Raw genomic sequence first — 19,886 nt, 5'->3', positions numbered from 1 at the left:
GGAAAGTCATCTGGCCCTGGGCTCTTGGGAGATTTTTGATTACTGCTTCAGTGTCCTTGCTGGTTACGGGTCTGTTCAGGTTTTCTATTTCTTCCTGGTTCAGCTTTGGTAGTTTATGTTTCTAGGAATGCATCCATTGCTTCCAGATTGTCTAATTTGTTGGCATATAATTGCTCATAACATGTTCTTATAATTGTATTTCCTTGGTCTTGGTTGTGATCTCTCCTTTTTCATTCATGATTTTATTAATTTGGGTCCTTTCTTTTCTTTTTGGTAAGTCTGGCCAGGGGGTTATCAATCTTATTAATTCTTTCAAAGAATCAGCTCCTAGTTTCATCGATCTGTTCTACTGTTCTTTTGGTTTCCATTTCATTGATTTCTGCTCTGATCTTTATTATTTCTCTTCTCCTGCTGGGTCTGGGCTTTATTTGCTGTTCTTTCTCCAGGTTGTGTATTTGAGACTTTTCTTGTTTCTTGAGAAAGGTTTGTATTGCTATATACTTCTCTCTGCATCCCAACGGTTTTGAACAGCTGTGTTTCATTTTCAATTGTTTCCATGTATTTTTTAAATTCTTCTTTAATTTTCTTATTAACCCATTCATTGTTTAGCAGGATGTTCTTTACGTCCATATATTTGTGTTCCTTCCAAATTTTGTCTTGTGATTGAGTTCAACTTTTAAATCTTTGTTGTCTCAGAATATGCAGGGAATAATCCCAATCTTTTTTTCAGTTGAGACCTGATTTGCAATGCAGTATGTGATCTATTCTGGACAATGTTCCATGTACATTAGAGAAGAATGTGTATTCTGTTGTTCTGGGATGGAATGTCCTGAATATACCTGTTATGTCCATCAGGTCCAGTGTGTCATTTAAGGCCTTTATTTCCTTGTTGATCCTTTGCTTAGATAATATGCCCATTTCAGTGAGGGGGGTGTTAAAGTCACCTACTATTATTTTATTATTGTCAATGTGTTCTTTGATTTTTGTTATTAATTGGCTTATATAATTGGCTGCTCCCATGTTAGGGGCATAATGATTTACAAATATTAGTTCTTCTCATGGGATAGACCCTTTAAATATGATATAGTGTCCTTTTTCATCTTTTATTACAGTCTTTAGTTTAAAATCCAATTTTTCTGATATAAGGATTTCTATACCAGCTTTCTTCTGATGGCCATCAGCATGGTTAATTGTTTTCCACCACCTCACTTTAAATAAGGACTAAAATGAGTCTCTTGCAGACAGCATTTCAATAAGTCTTTTTTATTTTTTAATACAATCTGATATCCTGTGTCTTTTGATTGGAGCATTTAGCCTATTTACATTCAGGCCAACTATTGAAAGATATGAATTTAGAACCATTGTATTGCCTATAAGGTGACTGTTATGTGCACTGTCTGTTCCTTCCTGGTCTATGTTACTTTTAGACTCTCTCTTGGCTTAGAAGACCCCTTTTAATATTTCTTTTAGGACTGGTTTGGTGACCTCAGGTTCTTTTAGTTTGTTTGTCCTGGAAGCTTTTTAGTCTCTCCATCTGTTGTCAGTGACAGCCTAGCTGGATATAGTATTCTTGGCTGCATATTTTTCTCATTCAGTACCCTGAATATATCATTCCCATCCTTTCTGGCCTGCCAGGTCTCTGTGAATAGGTCTGCTCCCAATCTAATGTTTCTACCATTGTAGGTTACAGACCTCTTGTCTTGAGCTGCTTTCAGGATTTTCTCTTTGTCTCTGAGATTGCTAAGTTTTACTAATAGATGTCAGGTTGTTAACCTATTTTTTTTTTTTTTATTGATTTTGAGGTGGATTCTCTCTGCCTCCTGGATTTTGATAACTATTTCCTTCTGCAAATTAGGGAAGTTATCTGCTGTAATTTGCTCCAACATACCTTCTGCCCCCCTCTCTCTTTCTTCTTTTGCTGGGATCTCAATTATTCTAATATGGGTCTTCTTGCTGGTATCACTTATCTTTCAAATTCTCTCCTCATGATCCAATAATTGTTTATCTCTCTTTTTCTCAGCTTCTTTGTTCTCCATCATTTCCTCTTCTATATCACCAGTTCTCTTTTCTGTCTCATTTGTCCTAGCAGTTAGAGAGTCCATTTTTTATTGCACCTCATTAATAGCCTTTTTGATTTTGACTTGGTTAGATATATTTCTCCAGAAAGGGATCATCGCCCATGCTTTTTTTCAAGCCCAGCTAGTGTCTTTTTAATGATCATTCTGAAATCTAGTTCTGACATCTTACTAATGTCCATGTTGATTAGTTCCTTGGCAGTTGGTATTGCCTCTTGTTCTTTTATTTTTTGAAGCGAGTTTTTCCATTTTGTCATTTTGTCCAGAGAAGAATAGTTGAACAAGAGAACAAAATGCTACAAGGGTAACAATGACCACATAAAAATATACACTAAACAAATCAGAAGAGACCCAAAACTGGGGGGAGGGGAGAGAGGGGAAGGAAGGAAGGAAGAAAAAAAAGAAGTCTATGATCAGGCTGGTGAATAGAACACAGTCACACACTAGATTTTGGGTGTATTTTGGTCTTTTGGAAGAAATTGCCTCCCAAAATTTTAAAGAAAGAAAAACTTATATGAATACAGAAATAAGGGTAAATACAAGAAGGGATGGGATATGACTGGAAAATGAAAATTAAAAAAGATTTTAAAAAAGGATTTGATAAGATAAGAAGTTGGTTGAAAAAAATGAAGAAAAACTTTTAAAAAAAAGGAGAGACTATGATCAAGCAGGTGAATAGAACAAAGTCATACAGAGGTTTAAAGTACGTTTTGGTCTGTTAGAAGAATCTGCAAAAACATCAGTTAAATACATTGAAGGGATAGAATATGACTCTAAAAAACAAAAATAAAAATATTTTAAAAATGGAATTGATAAGAAGGTGGTTGGAAAAGGAAAGAAGAAAAAATTTTAAAAATAGAAAAAGAAAAAAACCAAAATTTTAAAAATTAACTTTGAAAGATTAAGTAATCATAGGGAAAAAGCCATGAATTCTATGTGCTGTATTCCCCTAGTGCTGGAGCTTTGCTGTTCTCATTGATTGGTAAACTCAGGCTTGGCTGGGAGAGGCCTATAGTATTGTTTCTCAAATGTCTCTGTCTGAGGCAGAATTGCATTGCATTTGTCAGGGGCCAGGCTAAGTAAATGCTGGGTTTGCTCTCTGTAGCTTTTTTTTCTGGATGGCCTTCTACAGGAATGAACATGGCAGCCTCCCACTCTCTGACCCCTGGAGAAGCTGAGGAGAGGAGCCTCAGGGCTCCATTCCTTACTGTGCCCTCAGAGAAGAGCAGTCAATCACTCCTATATCCCTGGTTTTTGGTCACACTCCGTGCTCACCTGGCTTGTGACTGAGAGTTTTTATCTCTGGCACATGACCCAATTTGCCATCTCCAAACCCAGCAGATTCCTGTGGTGTGCTTCTGTTCTTCTCCTCCCAGGGGAGGAAGAGGAATCTTCCTGGATCTGCCACTTGTTGGGTCCCTGCTAAGAGTTGTGGCCCAACTGTGCCACAGATCATGGTTTATGGCAACCCTGAGATGAGAGCCCACTCCTTGGCTCAGTCTTTGCAGCTGGCTTCCCTGCTTTGAAACCTGGGAGTTCAACCACACTCAGGAACCCCTGGTCTTTCTGTGACTCTGAAGGTCCTGAGACTACACTGTTCCAGTGAGCGTTCTACCCCCCGCTTAGCCATCAAAGCAATGTCCCTCACCAGCGCAAACTTCCAAAAGTTCTGATTTTGTGCTCTATAGCTTGCCAGGAGGCTCCCTCCCCCCACAGTCTATCTTCCTGTATCTCACTTCAGTTTCACTTTGCCATATGCCTTACTCTCCAGAAAGTAGTAGTTTTTCTGTTTATAGAGTTGTTGCTGTTCTTTTCTTCAATAACCTGTTGAGTTTGTAGGTGTTCAGAATGGCTTGATATTGATCTAGCTGAATTCCTGGGACCAGATGAAATTTAGGTCACCTACTCTGCCATCTTGGAGCCCTTCTTGTCACAAACTGTTCTTAAAATTCATATGAATGAGTAAATGATCCAAGAATAGCTAAAATATTTCTGAAAAAAGAAATTAAGAAAAAGGACTTAAACTATTGAGTGTAAGAAATTGTGAAGCTAGGGGAGTCAAGATGGCGGGGAAGTAAGAGGAGGCGCTGTTTCAACCTGTACCCTAAAGTGAGCTGATTACCTACCAAAGAACTCTGATCACCCATGAAATCAGCCTGGGAGCAGAATTATACATGTCTGGATCTCTACAGGAGAAGAAGACACCAGTGGGCAGGTAAAGCGGAGTGGGAAAGTTGGACTGATAATGGAAGATAAACAAAAGGGGGAGGGAGCGACCAGAGGTGACCAATTGGAAAGTAATACCCCAATACAAGAGTGCCCTGCGTCTGGGACCAGCATTAGCTTGGAGTCTGGAATCAGGGCGGTTAGGGACAGGGGCTTAAGTCCCCGGACCCAGGACAGCCTCCCCTGGTGCTGAGCCAGACAGAGCCACCAGCCCGCCTGAGCCACCAGCACGCCCGAGAATGAGTGGGGTCTGGCTCCCGTGAGGGGTTGGGAGCCTGGCCAGACGGCATTCCTAAAATGCGTGTGTCCCACACCCTCCCCTGGGAGAGGTGCTCACAGGTGCTAGCTGGGAGCTCTGGCATCCAGAAAAACCAGGCATTCCCAGCCTGGGCCAGCAGGAAAACCTCAGTGTGCGATCGCTGCTTGGAACCTCTCTTGCGGTCTGGAGCTGCCCAGACAGCCGCCGCTGCCATGGTATTGGGTACAGGAGGAGATCCTGCATCCCCAGGGACCGTGACTCAGAACCGACTCTGCCAGCAGCTCTGCAGAGCATTCTGAAGCTTCTCTCTGAGAGGGAGGTCTGGGTGCAGTTTGCTCTTCTCTAAACCTCCAAAAACCATCAAAAGCTGTCAAGGCGAGAGAAAACAGATGAAAGAACATAAAAACCTCCAGAGAAAAAAAGCCTGAAAAAAACCGGTTTCCTCAGAGCCCACCCCCTTGAGAGGGGCGGGAGGACATAACTCAGGGAACATCATTGACTGAAAACCTACGTGGCAGGACCCTCCCCAAGAAAACCAACCAGGAAGGAAGAAAAAAAAAAAGAAGATGACAAGAGAAGAACCACCACTACCTCATAAATACAACTTTTATTTTTAACTCTTTACCACTATTCTGGTTCATTTTTTTATACATATAGATAATTTTTTAACCTATTTACCATCACAGTGAGATGTCCAGTACATCAAATTCCTTAATAACCTTCTAGCCTGAACTTTTTGATACATACACCCGTGTTTTTCTTTTGCTTTTCTATTTTATAATTTTTTTTAAATTTTAACTTAATTTAGTCTAGTTTATTCTTTTTTAATTTTTATTTTCTAATAAACATATAGAGTTAAACTTCAAGGTAATCCTCTTTCCCCAATCAATGCTACCCCTATAGGCAAACCAATTTTTAATCCCCCTTTATCTTAGGAAAGTTGAGTCCTTAACAAAGACATCAAGATACATCAAGGAAGAATCAAAATAACCTTCCTCACCCACACTGAGAATTTATAACCACTCTCCCATCTTTTCCTTCTGCCAGTGTTTCTGTGTATTTGTGGTTGTCCTGATAGTATACAAATCTTATACTTGGAGTTCTTTTTGATGAGGTTCTTCATTTTTGCATATATATATATATATATATATTTCTCTTGTCATATACTTTTTTTTTCCATTTTATTTATTTTTTCAGCGTAACAGTATTCATTCTTTTTGCACAACACCCAGTGCTCCATGCAAAACGTGCCCTCCCCATTACCCACCACCTGTTCCCCCAACCTCCCACCCCTGACCCTTCAAAACCCTCAGGTTGTTTTTCAGAGTCCATAGTCTCTTATGGTTCGCCTCCCCTTCCAAATTTTTTTTTTTAATAAACATATAATGTATTTTTATCCCCAGGGGTACAGGTCTGTGAATCGCCAGGTTTACACACTTCACAGCACTCATGATAGCACTTACCCTCCCCAATGTCCATAGCCCCCTCCCCCTCTCCCAATCCCACCTCCCCCCAGCAACCCCCAGTTTGTTTTGTGAGATTAAGAGTCATTTATGGTTTGTCTCCCTCCCAATCCCATTTTGTTTCATTTATTCTTCTCCTATCCCCCTACCCCACCATGTTGCTTCTCCAAGTCCTCAAATCAGGGAGATCATATGATAGTTGTCTTTCTCCGATTGACTTATTTCACTAAGCATGATACGCTCTAGTTCCATCCATGTCGTCGCAAAAGGCATGATTTCATTTCTTTTGATGGCTGCATAGTATTCCATTGTGTATATATACCACCTCTTCTTTATCCATTCATCTGTTGATGGACATCTAGGTTCTTTCCATAGTTTGGCTATTGTAGACATTGCTGCTATAAACATTCGGGTACACATGCCCCTTCGGATCACTATGTTTGTATCTTTAGGGTAAATATCCAGTAGTGCAATTGCTGGGTCATAGGGTAGTTCTATTTTCAACATTTTGAGGAACCTCCATGCTGTTTTCCAGAGTGGTTGCACCAGCTTGCATTCCCACCAACAGTGGAGGAGGGTTCCCCTTTCTCCGCATCTTTGCCAGCATCTGTCATTTCCTGACTTGTTAATTTTAGCCATTCTGACTGGTGTGAGGTGATATCTCATTGTGGTTTTGATTTGTATTTCCCTGATGCTGAGTGACGTGGAGCACTTTTTCATGTGTCTGTTGGCCATCTGGATGTCTTCTTTGCAGAAATGTCTGTTCATGTCCTCTGCCCATTTCTTGATTGGATTGTTTGTTCTTTGGGTGTTGAGTTTGCTAAGTTCCTTATAGATTTTGGATACTAGCCCTTTCTCTGATATGTCGTTTGCAAATATCTTCTCCCATTCTGTCAGTTGTCTTTTGGTTTTGTTAACTGTTTCCTTTGCTGTGCAAACGCTTTTGATCTTGATGAAATCCCAATAGTTCATTTTTGCCCTGGCTTCCCTTGCCTTTGCCGTTGTTCCTAGGAAGATGTTGCTACGGCTGAGGTCGAAGAGGTTGCTGCCTGCATTCTCCTCAAGGATTTTGATGGATTCCTTTCTCACATTGAGGTCCTTCATCCATTTGGAGTCTATTTTCGTGTGTGGAGTAAGGAAGTGGTCCAATTTCATTTTTCTGCATGTGGCTGTCCAATTTTCCCAGCACCATTTATTGAAGAGGCTGTCTTTTTTCCATTGGACATTCTTTCCTGCTTTGTCGAAGATTAGTTGACCATAGAGTTGAGGGTCGATTTCTGGGCTCTCTATTCTGTTCCACTGATCTATGTGTCTGTTTTTGTGCCAGTACCATGCTGTCTTGATGATGACAGCTTTGTCATAGAGCTTGAAGTCCGGAATTGTGATGCCACCCACTTTGGCTTTCTTTTTCAATATTCCTTTGGCTATTCGAGGTCTTTTCTGGTTCCATATAAATTTTAGGATTATTTGTTCCATTTCTTTGAAAAAAATGGATGGGATTTTGATAGGGATTGCATTAAATGTGTAGATTGCTTTAGGTAGCATGGACATTTTCACAATATTTATTCTTCCAATCCAGGAGCATGGAACATTTTTCCATTTTTTTGTGTCTTCCTCAATTTCTTTCATGAGTACTTTATAATTTTCTGTGTATAGATTCTTAGTCTCTTTGGTTAGGTTTATTCCTAGGTACCTTATAGTTTTGGGTACAATTGTAAATGGGATTGACTCCTTAATTTCTCTTTCTTCAGTCTTGTTGTCGGTGTACAGAAATGCAACTGATTTCTGTGCATTGATTTTATATCCTGACACTTTACTGAATTCCTGTACAAGTTCTAGCAGTTTTGGAGTGGAGTCTTTTGGGTTTTCCACATATAGTATCATATCATCTGCGAAGAGTGATAGTTTGACTTCTTCTTTACCAGTTTGGATGCCTTTAATTTCTTTTTCTTGTCTGATTGCTGAGGCTAGGACTTCTAGTACTATGTTGAATAGCAGTGGTGATAATGGACATCCCTGCCGTGTTCCTGACCTTAACGGAAAAGCTTTCAGTTTTTCTCCATTGAGAATGATATTTGCGGTGGGTTTTTCATAGATGGCTTTGATAATATTGAGGTATGTGCCCTCTATCCCTACACTTTGAAGAGTTTTGATCAGGAAGGGATGTTGTACTTTGTCAAATGCTTTTTCAGCATCTATTGAGAGTATCATATGGTTCTTGTTCTTTCTTTTATTAATGTGTTCTATCACATTGATTGATTTGCAGATGTTGAACCAACCTTGCAGCCCTGGAATAAATCCCACTTGATCGTGGTGAATAATCCTTTTAATGTACTGTTGAATCCTATTGGCTAGTATTTTGGCGAGAATTTTTGCGTCTGTGTTCATCAAGGATATTGGTCTGTAGTTCTCTTTTTTGGTGGGATCCTTGTCTGGTTTTGGGATCAAGGTGATGCTGGCCTCATAAAATGAGTTTGGAAGTTTTCCTTCCATTTCTATTTTTTGGAACAGTTTCAGGAGAATAGGAATTAGTTCTTCTTTAAATGTTTGGTAGAATTCCCCTGGGAAGCCGTCTGGCCCTGGGCTTTTGTTGGTTTGGAGATTTTTGATGACTGTTTCAATCTCCTTACTGGTTATGGGCCTGTTCAGGTTTTCTATTTCTTCCTGGTTCAATTGTGGTAGTTTATATGTCTCTAGGAATGCATCCATTTCTTCCAGATTGTCCAATTTGTTGGCGTAGAGTTGCTCATAGTATGTTCTTATAATTGTCTGTATTTCTTTGGTGTTAGTTGTGATCTCTCCTCTTTCATTCATGATTTTATTGATTTGGGTCCTTTCTCTTTTCTTTTTGATGAGTCTGGCCAGAGGTTTATCAATCTTATTGATTCTTTCAAAGAACCAGCTCCTAGTTTCATTGATTTTTTCTATTGTTTTTTTTTTTTTGGTTTCTATTTCATTGATTTCTGCTCTGATCTTTATGATTTCTCTTCACCTGCTGGGTTTAGGGTGTCTTTCTTGTTCTTTCTCCAGCTCCTTTACGTGTTGGGTGAGGTTGTGTACTTGAGACCTTTCTTGTTTCTTGAGAAAGGCTTGTACCGCTATATATTTTCCTCTCAGGACTGCCTTTGCTGTGTCCCACAGATTTTGAACTGTTGTGTTTTCATTATCATTTGTTTCCATGAATTTTTTCAATTCTTCTTTAATTTCCTGGTTAACCCATTCATTCTTTAGAAAGATGCTGTTTAGTCTCCATGTATTTGGGTTCTTTCCAGCTTTCCTCTTGTGATTGAGTTCTAGCTTCAGAGCATTGTGGTCTGAAAATATGCAGGGAATAATCCTAATCTTTTGATACCGGTTGAGACCTGATTTGTGACCCAGGATGTGATCTATTCTGGAGAAGGTTCCATGTGCACTAGAGAAGAATGTGTATTCTGTTGCTTTGGGATGAAATGTTCTGAATATATCTGTGATGTCCATCGGGTCCAGTGTGTCATTTAAGGCCTTTATTTTCTTGTTGATCTTTTGCTTGGATGATCTGTCCATTTCAGTGAGGGGAGTGTTCAAGTCCCCTACTATTATTGTATTATTATTGATGTGTTTCTTTGATTTTGTTATTAATTGGTTGATATAGTTGGCTGCTCCCACGTTAGGGGCATAGATATTTAAAATGGTTAGATCTTCTTGTTGGACAGACCCTTTGAGTAGGATATAGTGCCTTCCTCATCTCTTATTATAGTCTTTGGCTTAAAATCTAATTGACCTGATATAAGGATTGCCACCCCAGCTTTCTTCTGATGCCCATTAGCATGGTAAATTGTTTTCCACCCCCTCACTTTAAATCTGGAGGTGTCTTCGCGTCTAAAATGAGTTTCTTGTAGGCAACATATAGATGGGTTTTGTTTTTTTATCCATTCTGATACCCTGTGTCTTTTGATTGGGGCATTTAGCCCATTAACATTCAGGGTAACTATTGAGAGATATGAATTTAGTGCCATTATTAGCCTGTAAGGTGACTGTTACTGTATATTGTCTCTGTACCTTTCTGATCTACTACTTTTAGGCTCTCTCTTTGCTTAGAGGACCCCTTTCAATATTTCCTGGAGAGCTGGTTTGGTGTTTGCAAATTCTTTCAGTTTTTGTTTGTCCTGGAAGCTTTTGATCTCTCCTTCTATTTTCAATGATAGCCTAGCTGGATAGAGTATTCTTGGCTGCATGTTTTTCTCGTTGAGTGCTCTGAATATATCATGCCAGCTCTTTCTGGCCTGCAAGGTCTCTGTGGATAAGTCTGCCGCCAATCAAATATTTTTACCATTGTATGTTACAGACTTCTTTTCTTGGGCTGCTTTCAGGATTTTCTCTTTGTCACTAAGACTTGTAAATTTTACTATTAGGTGACGGGGTGTGGCCCTATTCTTGTTGACTTTGAGGGGGGTTCTCTGCATCTCCTGGATTTTGATGCTTGTTCCCTTTGCCATATTAGGGAAATTCTCTCCAATGATTCTCTCCAATAGACCTTCTGCTCCCCTCTCTGTTTCTTCTTCTTCTGGAATCCCAATTATTCTAATGTTTTTTCATCTTATGGTGTCACTTATCTCTCGAATTCTCCCCTCATGGTCCAGTAGCTGTTTGTCCCTCTTTTGCTCGGCTTCCTTATTCTCTGTCATTTGGTCTTCTATATCACTAATTCTTTCTTCTGCCTCATTGATCCTAGCAGTGAGAGCCTCCATTTTTGATTGCACCTCATTAATAGCTTTTTTGATTTCAACTTGGTTAGATTTTAGTTCTTTAATTTCTCCAGAAAGGGCTTTTATATCTCCAGAGAGGGTTTCTCTAATATCTTCCATGCCTTTTTCGAGCCCGGCTAGAATGTTCAGAATCGTCATTCTGAACTCTTGATCTGACATATTACCAATGTCTGTGTTGATTAGGTCCCTAGCCTTCGGTACTGTCTCTTGTTCTTTTGTTTGTGGTGATTTTTTCCGCCTTGTCATTTTGTCCAGATAGGAGGATATGAAGGAGCAAATAAACTACTAAAAGGGTGGCAAAGACCCCAGAAAAATGCTCTGTAACCAAATCAGAAGAGACCCCAAATTATGGGGGGGAGAAAGGGGATAAAAACAGGTTCTGAAAAAAAAAAAAAAAGAAAAAAAAAGGAAAAAAAAAGAAAAAAATTTAAAAAATAAAACAAAAAAATATTAAAAAGAAAGAAATAATATATAGATTTAGATGAACTAGTCAAAAAACGTTAAAAAAGAAAAGGGTAAAAGTTTTAAAAAATTTAGCAGAAGAAGAAAAAAGAAAAAAGAAAAAAAATTGAAAAAAGAGAAAAAAAAAATTGAAGTAGCCGCAAGACTAAAGAATCATGGGGAGAAAGCCATGAGTTTCGTGCTTTGCTTTCTCCTCCTCTGGAATTGCTCTGCTGTCTTAGGAATTGAACCTACTTTCTCCTTGATAGATGAACTTTGTCCTAAGAGACCCATTTTGAACCTAAGGATACACCCAGACTGAAAGTGAAGGGATGGAGAAGCATCTTTCATGCCAATGGGCCTCAAAAGAAGGCCAGGGTAACGATTCTCATATCAGATAAATTAGATTTTAAACTAAAGACTGTAGTCAGAGATACAGAAGGACACTACATAATTCTTAAAGGGACTATCCACCAGGATGATCTAACAATTGTAAATATCTACGCCTCAATATGGGAGCAGCCAATTACATAAGAAAACTATTAATCAAGATAAAGAGTCATATTGATAGGAATAAATTAATAGTAGGAGATCTTAATACACCTCTCTCAGAAATAGACAGATCGTCGAAGCAGAAAATTAATAAAGAAATAAGAGCATTGAATGAAACATTGGACCAGATGGACCTCATAGACATATACAAAACATTCCACACTAAAACAAAAGAAAACTCATTCTTCTCAAGTGCACATGGAACCTTCTCCAGAAGAGACCACATTATGGGTCACAAATCAGGACTCAACCAATACCAAAAGACTGACATTATTCCCTGCATATTCTCAGATCATAATGCTTTGAAACTGGAGCTCAATCACTAGGAAAAGTTCAGAAAGAACTCAAACACCTGGAAGCTAAAGACCACCTTGCTTCAGAATGCTTGGATCAACCAGGAGATCAAAGAAGAACTTAAACAATTCATGGAAACCAATGAGAATGAAGACACTTCGGTCCAAAACCTATGGGATACAGCAAAGGCGGTTCTAAGGGGGAAATACATAGCCATCCAAGCCTCCCTCAAAAACATTGAAAAATCCAGAATACACCAGCTGTCTCTACACCTTAAAGAACTGGAGAATCAACAACAAATCAAACCAACTCCACACATAAGAAGGGAAATAATCAAGATTAGAGCAGAGATCAATGAGGTAGAAACCAGAGATACAATAGAACGTATCAATGAAACTAGAAGCTGGTTTTTTGAAAAAATCAATAAGATCGATAAACACTTGGCCACACTATCCAAGAGAAAAGAGAGAAAGCCCAAATTAATAAAATTATGAATGAAAAGGGAGAGATCACAACTAACACCAAGGAAATAGAAACAATCATCAGAAATTATTACCAAGACTTATATGCCAATAAGTTACGCAACCTAGATGAAATGGATGCATTCCTGGAAAATTATAAACTCCCAAAATTGAACCAGGAAGAAACTGACAACCTGAATAGCCCGATATCTAGTAAAGAGATTGAAGCAGTGATCAAAAACCTCCCAAAAAACAAGAGCCCAGGACCTGATGGATTCCCTGGGGAATTCGACCAAACTTTCAAAGAAGAAATAACACCTATTCTCCTGAAGCTGTTCCAAAAAATTGAAGCAGAAGGAAAACTTCCAGACTCTTTTTATGAAGCCAGCATTACCCTGATCCCCAAACCAGGCAAAGACCCTACCAAAAAGGAGAATTTCAGACCAATATCACTGATGCATATGGATGCAAAGATTCTCAACAAGATCCTAGCAAACAGGATCCAGCAGCACATTAAAATGATTATCCACCATGACCAGGTGGGATTCATCCCTGGGTTACAAGAATGGTTCAACATTCGCAAATCAATCAGTGTGATAGAACACATCAATAAGAGAAGAGAGAAGAACCACATGGTCCTCTCAATGGATGCAGAAAAAGCATTTGACAAAACCCAGCATCTGTTCCTGATTAAAACGCTTCAAAGTATAGGGATAGAGGGAACATTCCTGAACTTCATAAAATCTATCTATGAAAGACCCACAGCAAATATCATCCTCAATGGGAAAAAACTTGAAGCCTTCCCGTTGAGATCAGGAACACGACAAGGATGCCCACTCTCACCACTCTTGTTCAACATAGTATTAGAAGTCCTAGCAATGGCAATCAGACTACAAAGAGAAATAAAAGGTATCCAAATTGGCAAGGAAGAAGTCAAACTCTCTCTCTTCACCGATGACATGATTCTTTATATGGAAAACCCCAAAGACTCCACCCCCAAACTACTAGAACTCATACAGCAATTCAGTAACATGGCAGGATACAAAGTCAATGTACAGAAATCAGTGGCTTTCTTATACACTAACAGAAAGGGAAGTTAGAGAATCGATTCCATTTACTATAGCACCAAGACCCATAAGATACCTGGGAATAAACCTAACCAAAGAGGTAAAGGACGTGTACTCGAGGAACTACAGAACACTCATGAAAGAAATTGAAGAAGACACAAAAAGATGGAAGACCATTCTATGCTCTTGGATCAGAAGGATAAACATTGTTAAAATGTCTATACTGCCTAGAGCAATCTATACTTTTAATGCCATTCCGATGAAAATTCCACTGGTATTTTTCAAAGAACTGGAGCAAATAATCCTAAAATTTGTATGGAATCAGAAGAGACCCTGAATTCTTAAGGAAATGTTGAAAAACAAAAACAAAACTGGTGGCATCATGTTATCTGATTTCAAGCTTTACTACAAAGCTGTTATCACCAAGACAGCATGGTACTGGCATAAAAACAGACACATAGACCATTGGAACACAGTAGAGAGCCCAGATATGGACTCTCAACTGTATGGTCAAATAATCTTTGACAAAACAGGAAAAAATATACAATGGAAAAAGGACAGTCTCTTCAATAAATGGTGCTGGGAAAACTGGACAGCGATATGTAGAAGAATGAAACTCGGCCATTCTCTTACACTGTAGACAAAGATAAACTCAAAATGGATAAAAGGCCTCAATGTGAGACAGGAATCCATCAGAATCATAGAGGAAAACATAGAGGGAGTAACCTCTTCGATATCAGCCAGAGCAACTTCTTTCAAGGTATGTCTCCAAAGGCCAAGGAAAGAAAAGCAAAAATGAACTTTTGAGACTTCATCAAGATCAAAAGCTTCTGCACAGCAAAGGAAACAGTCAACAAAATGAAGAGGCAACCCACGGAATGGGAGAAGATATTTGCAAATGACAATACAGACAATAGGTTGATATCCAGGATCTATAAAGAACTCCTCAAACTCAACACACACAAAACAGATAATCATATCCAAAAATGGGCAGAAGATATGAACAGACACTTTTCCAATGAAGACCTACAAATGGCTATCAGACACATGAAAAAATGTTCATCATCACTAGCCATCAGGGAGATTCAAATTAAAACTACATTGAGATACCACCTGACACCAGTTAGAATGGCCAAAATTAGCAAGACAGGAAACAACGTGTGTTGGAGAGGATGTGGGGAAAGGGGAACCCTCTTCCACTGTTGGTGGGAATGCAAGTTGGTGCAGCCACTTTGGAGAACAGTGTAGAGATTCCTCAAGAAATTAAGAATAGAGCTTCCCTATGACCCTGAAATTGCACTGCTGGGTATTTACCCCAAAGATACAGATGTAGTGAAAAGAAGAGCCATCCGTACCCCAATGTTTATTGCAGCAATGGCCTCGGTCGCCAAACTGTGGAAAAAGCCACGATGCCCTTCAACGGATGAATGGATAAGGAAGATGTGGTCCATATACACGATGGAGTATTATGCCTCCATCAGAAAGGATGAATACCCAACTTTTGTAGCAACATGGATGGGACTGGAAGAGATTATGCTGAGCGAAATAAGTCAAACAGAGAGAGTCAAGTATCATATGGTCTCACTTACTTGTGGAGCATAACAAAGAACATGGAAGACATGGGGAGATGGAGAGGAGAAGGGAGTTGAGGGAAATTGGAAGGGGAGATGAAACATGAGAGCCTGTGGACTTTGAAAAACAACCTGAGGGTTTTGAAGGGGCGGGGTTTGGGAGGTTGGGGGAACCAGGTGCTTGGTATTATGGAGGGCACGTATTGCATGGAGCACTGGGTGTGGTGCAAAAACAATGAATACTGTTACGCTGAAAATAAAAAAAGAAAAAAAGAAATTGTGAAGCTATAGTTCCTATGAAACAGTGGGACTGAACCAAAAGAGATCAATGAAAATAGAAGAGATCCAAAATAGACTGATGGAATAGAAAACAAATACATGTAATATAGGAGAAGTATTACAAATTGGTGGAGAATTGACATGCATAAAAATTAAATTAGATTCCTTCTTCTTACCATATACAAAGAAAGAAAGAAATACGCAGGAAGTATAGCTAATCTTGGGGTAGGGAATGATGGTATACGCAATGGAAGAAACCACAAAAGGAAACATCAATAGATTTGCCTATAAAAATTTACAAATTTCTAATATCAAACAAACAAAAATACATGTACAGTATTGAAAGAGAAAGTATTAAAATTATTATTTAAATAACTTTTAAATCAGTGAAATGATTCATATAGGCGAAATACAATGAACAGAGAAGAAATTCAAATTGGAGAGTTGGATAGTAACAAACAAACATTTAACTAGCTAATGTAAGCAAAGTAAAATGAGATGCTTTTTTTTTCTGAGATGCTACTTTTTACCTACTAAATTGGTGAAGTTAAAATAAAACAAAAACCTGTATTATTCAATACTGGTGAAGGTGTGAGGAGATAGGTATTCTCATCCATTGCTGGTAGAAGTATAGATTGGCACAAATTTCTGGAAAGCAATTTGGTAATGACTTAAAAAAATTTACACCTAGTAGCACCTGGCTGGCTCAGTTGGTAAAACATCCAATTCTTGATTTCTGCTCAGCTCCTGAGCTCAAGGTCATGAGATCAAGCCCTCACTGGGCATGGAGTGTGCTTAAAATTCTCTGTCCCTTTCTCTTTGCTCCCTACCCCCCCCAACCTGGTCACGTACACACACTCTGTCTCTCTCTCTCTCTCTCTCTCAAAAATTATTCCTATTATATTAAAATTTATAACAGTTAAAAGTGAAAAAATTAAGTATCTAACAATTAAATCAGTGAAGGTATGTTCATATTATAGACTTAGGCTGCTAGTGGAGATCATGTTTTGAAGATATATTTAGTTGTCATGAGGGAAATAGCCAATATTGATGATCAGTGGAAAAAGCAATCTATAAGTTTATATAAAATTTATTTCTAACAAAAAAATATATGCGTACTATAAAAAGAAAATTGGTGGTGTGCTTTGTTGGCTCAGTCAGTTGAGCATCTGCCTTCGGCTCAGGTCATGACTCCAGAGTCCTGAGATTGAGCCCCACACTGGGCTCCTTGCTCAGTGGGGAGCCTGCTTCTCCCTTTCCCTCTGTCTGCTGTTCCCCTTGCTTGTGCTCTCTCTGTGTGTGTGTCAAATAAGTAAATAAAATCTTAAAAAAAACAAGATTGGAAATAAATATAACAATACTTTAATAGTGATTGTCTCTGCTAAAATTGTGGAAGATTTATATTTTCTTTATATTCTTTTAAGCCAACTTTTCTACAACAAATATGCATTAGTTTTGCAAACAGAAAAAATATCTAAGATATCAGCAAGAATAAAGAGACATATGTACAAGACACCTCAAATAAATGACTTATTGAGAGTTTAAAAGAAATAGCATTAAGGATCTGGAAGTCAAAACAAAAGGAAACAATCAGGTTACACAGTTCAGGTAAAAGCAGTGAACAGTTTTGTCAGGAGCATGAATTTACCAGAGCGTGTTCCGTGAGTCCTAGTGCTGTTTATATTATTGCTTAGTATGTAATATTAGGAAAAATTATGGACTGATGCAAGGGAACGTTCCCTGGCTACTAAGGTTGGGTGCAAAAGCAAAATAGTTTCTTAACTTCTCTTAAACTTTTGATAAACTAAGTCTTTGAAATACTATTATCATCAGTTGTTAATGTTCACATGTGTTAGATTCCAAATTATAGACATTGGAATAAACATTCTGTTTTGTAAATTCAAGAACTGAAGTTATCTTTTAGCTTAAACAGAAGCCCATTATCAGAGTGCCAATGGAGAGGGTCAGGTTTTTTCCAATAAGGTTTCCAATCTGTTGAAGATCTTCATTAAATATTTGACCCAGATTCTAGTGTTCTGTGCTGTTAACATGAAAGAATCCATGTTAGTCTGTAAATATCAGAGCAAATGTGATCAATTTACCCTTAACCATTATCACATCAAAACCTGGCCCTTGAGGTAGATGTGATTTTATTTAGGGTCTTATTCTACAGCTGTAAACAATATAATTGTTTAACCCCAAGTTGTTTAAACTGTTGAACGGAATTATTTAGCTGTATCTGTTAAACTTGGGGAAACTTTGCTCAATACATGCACTTCTATTTTTTTTTTTTTTAACATGGAATGCTTCATGAAATTTTGTGTCATCCTTGTGCTAGGGCCATGCCAGTCTTATCCATGTTGTTCCAATTATGTGCTGTGCTGTGAAAGTGAACATCATGGACTTCTGTTTTAGTTCACCGGGTATCATGCTCTTCTCAGGGACAGGCCAACAGATCCAGTTTAGTTTGTTCCTGGTTTGAACAGAAAAGGAAGCCTAACAGGTATGCAGGTAACTCACCCGGTAGGCTTAGCAGGTTATTTAAATGTAAGTCAAGAAGAGGAGAGGTGAGCACACAGTTTTGTTTTCTGGTGTTTAGAACTGGACTTTGATCCTTCAGAAGCGTCCTTCAGAAGCTCTTTTTAATTATTTTGATGCTGACAGAAGCATTCTGGTACAAATTTTGAAGGCCCACTAAGCATAAGCATAGGTCAATGTCAGGAGAAGTGACAATTTGCATCTTCAAGAGTATGAACCAAATAGACTCCCCATAGTCCCAACCTGTGTTCTCCTAATGCCCTGTGATCTCACACAGTTACCAGTAAAAAAGTTTTTGCAACAGACCACAATGTATGTGTATTAATTAACTATGGTGTACAGATACTATAGTGCTAATACATGAGGTATGTTATAAACGCATGAGTTAAATGAAATAAATTAAAGATAAAGTAACTTTGCATTCTAAATGATATCAGTAATGATATCGTCATGGATTTATTAGTTAATAAATCAAGGCAACACATAGCATGCAATTCATTATTAAGGATAGTCTATATAAAGCCAGATTTGAAATGGTTTTCTTAGAATAGTCACATTTTTTGCATGTTACTTCTTGGCTAACCTCATTAGAATTAACATTGTGTTGAGTGGTTCTTGGCCTTTAGGCTAAGACCAAGTGTAGAATTATCCTTGTGGTTTTTTTTTTTCTTCAAGATTCTTTTGATTTGCTTTTAAATTATTATTATTTTTCTTAAGTAAGCTCTGTGTGGGACTTGAATTCATGACTCTGAGATTAAGAGCTGAATGCTCTACTGACTGAGCCAGGTAGGCATTCCTTGTTTTTTTCTTTCTTTCTTTTTTGAAGTAAATTTTACACCCGATGTGGGGTTCAAACTCATTGTTTTTACTTCATAGTGCAACTTTATAGAAAGCTTGCACTCAAAGTAGAATTGTCAGCTTCTTCATTTTCTTTTTGTTAGCTTCCATTCACATTACTAGCATTACAATTCAGGAGTATCACTAGAAACTTTTTAAGCCATTTGTCAAGTATGTCAAACTAAGTCTTTTAAGATGCAAATGTCTCTGGGAGGGTAACACATTCAGTCCTTAGTTTTGAGTGTGAGTTTGTCAGAAATATTAACCTGTCACCTTCAAGGCCCGAGATACTATCTGTTAGTTATTTGAGGGACAGAATTTTTTGTATCCTCCTCAGTTCTTAGCAGACCATCTGAAAACCCTTTTGTTCAATGCAGTTTTTACTGAATAGATAGGCATGGTACTGTTTTGGTGGTGGATAGTTTGAGGCAGGGTCAGTCAGAGGGACTAACTTCCCAAGACAGGGAAGGCATGGAGGGTCTCCTTTGAGTCTGGGAGCCAACTGCCACCTTAGAAAGGCAGGAGAGCAGTGGGGCTTTTGTGTGGGAAGGAGACTCCACAGGATGGGGCAAAGAAGAGCAAATGTCCAAATTCAAAAGGGAAGAAAGGCTAGATTCTGGGAGATGGTCATTCCCTGTAGAAGTCTAGAATACATTATTAAAGAGCTGTCTTTAAATTGTGTTTTGAGGAAATAGAAACAATGCTATTAAGCAAAAGAGCAAAGACTGGTGTAAAGTTAAATCAGAATAAGACTTTGGTTTCCTTGATTGAGTTGGAGGACCTGGAACATACCTGGACATAGTGTTCTATTATACATTAGTAGGAAGAGATGGCAAAATGTGTATAATGGTAGCCTCAGTGGATTTGAAACTGTTATTATCATTTGTGGTTGTCATGAGTATGTTGAAAGAAGTCTGCTCTGTTTGTCCACCTGAAGTGCGAAGGACATGAGTGTATCAAGCCAAGCTGAGGAAGAGTCTGGGACTTGCTGTCAAAGGCAGGATGGATATCCTGGAAGGAACAATAATTGTCAATCTGGCGTAGGCAGAAGGTTCTCGGGAATAAGATGCAGGAGGGT

At 38.5% G+C, this 19,886-nt stretch overlaps 1 protein-coding gene and 1 non-coding gene across 2 annotated transcripts in view; both read right to left on the bottom strand.

Moving 5' to 3' along the window:
- ATP12A (ATPase H+/K+ transporting non-gastric alpha2 subunit) overlaps window positions 1-19,886 on the bottom strand; it is a 152,197-nt gene that overhangs the window by 79,136 nt on the left and 53,175 nt on the right. The window lies entirely within an intron of this gene.
- LOC123925382 lies at window positions 17,726-17,831 on the bottom strand. The gene has a single exon (XR_006814980.1). It is a non-coding gene; the product is annotated as a U6 spliceosomal RNA (small nuclear RNA).

Source organism: Meles meles, chromosome 14, assembly GCF_922984935.1.
Source record: "Meles meles chromosome 14, mMelMel3.1 paternal haplotype, whole genome shotgun sequence".
NCBI lineage: Eukaryota > Metazoa > Chordata > Mammalia > Carnivora > Mustelidae > Meles > Meles meles.
Note: the sequence above shows the minus strand (reverse complement) of the source record. Positions and strands in the feature narration are given on the sequence as shown.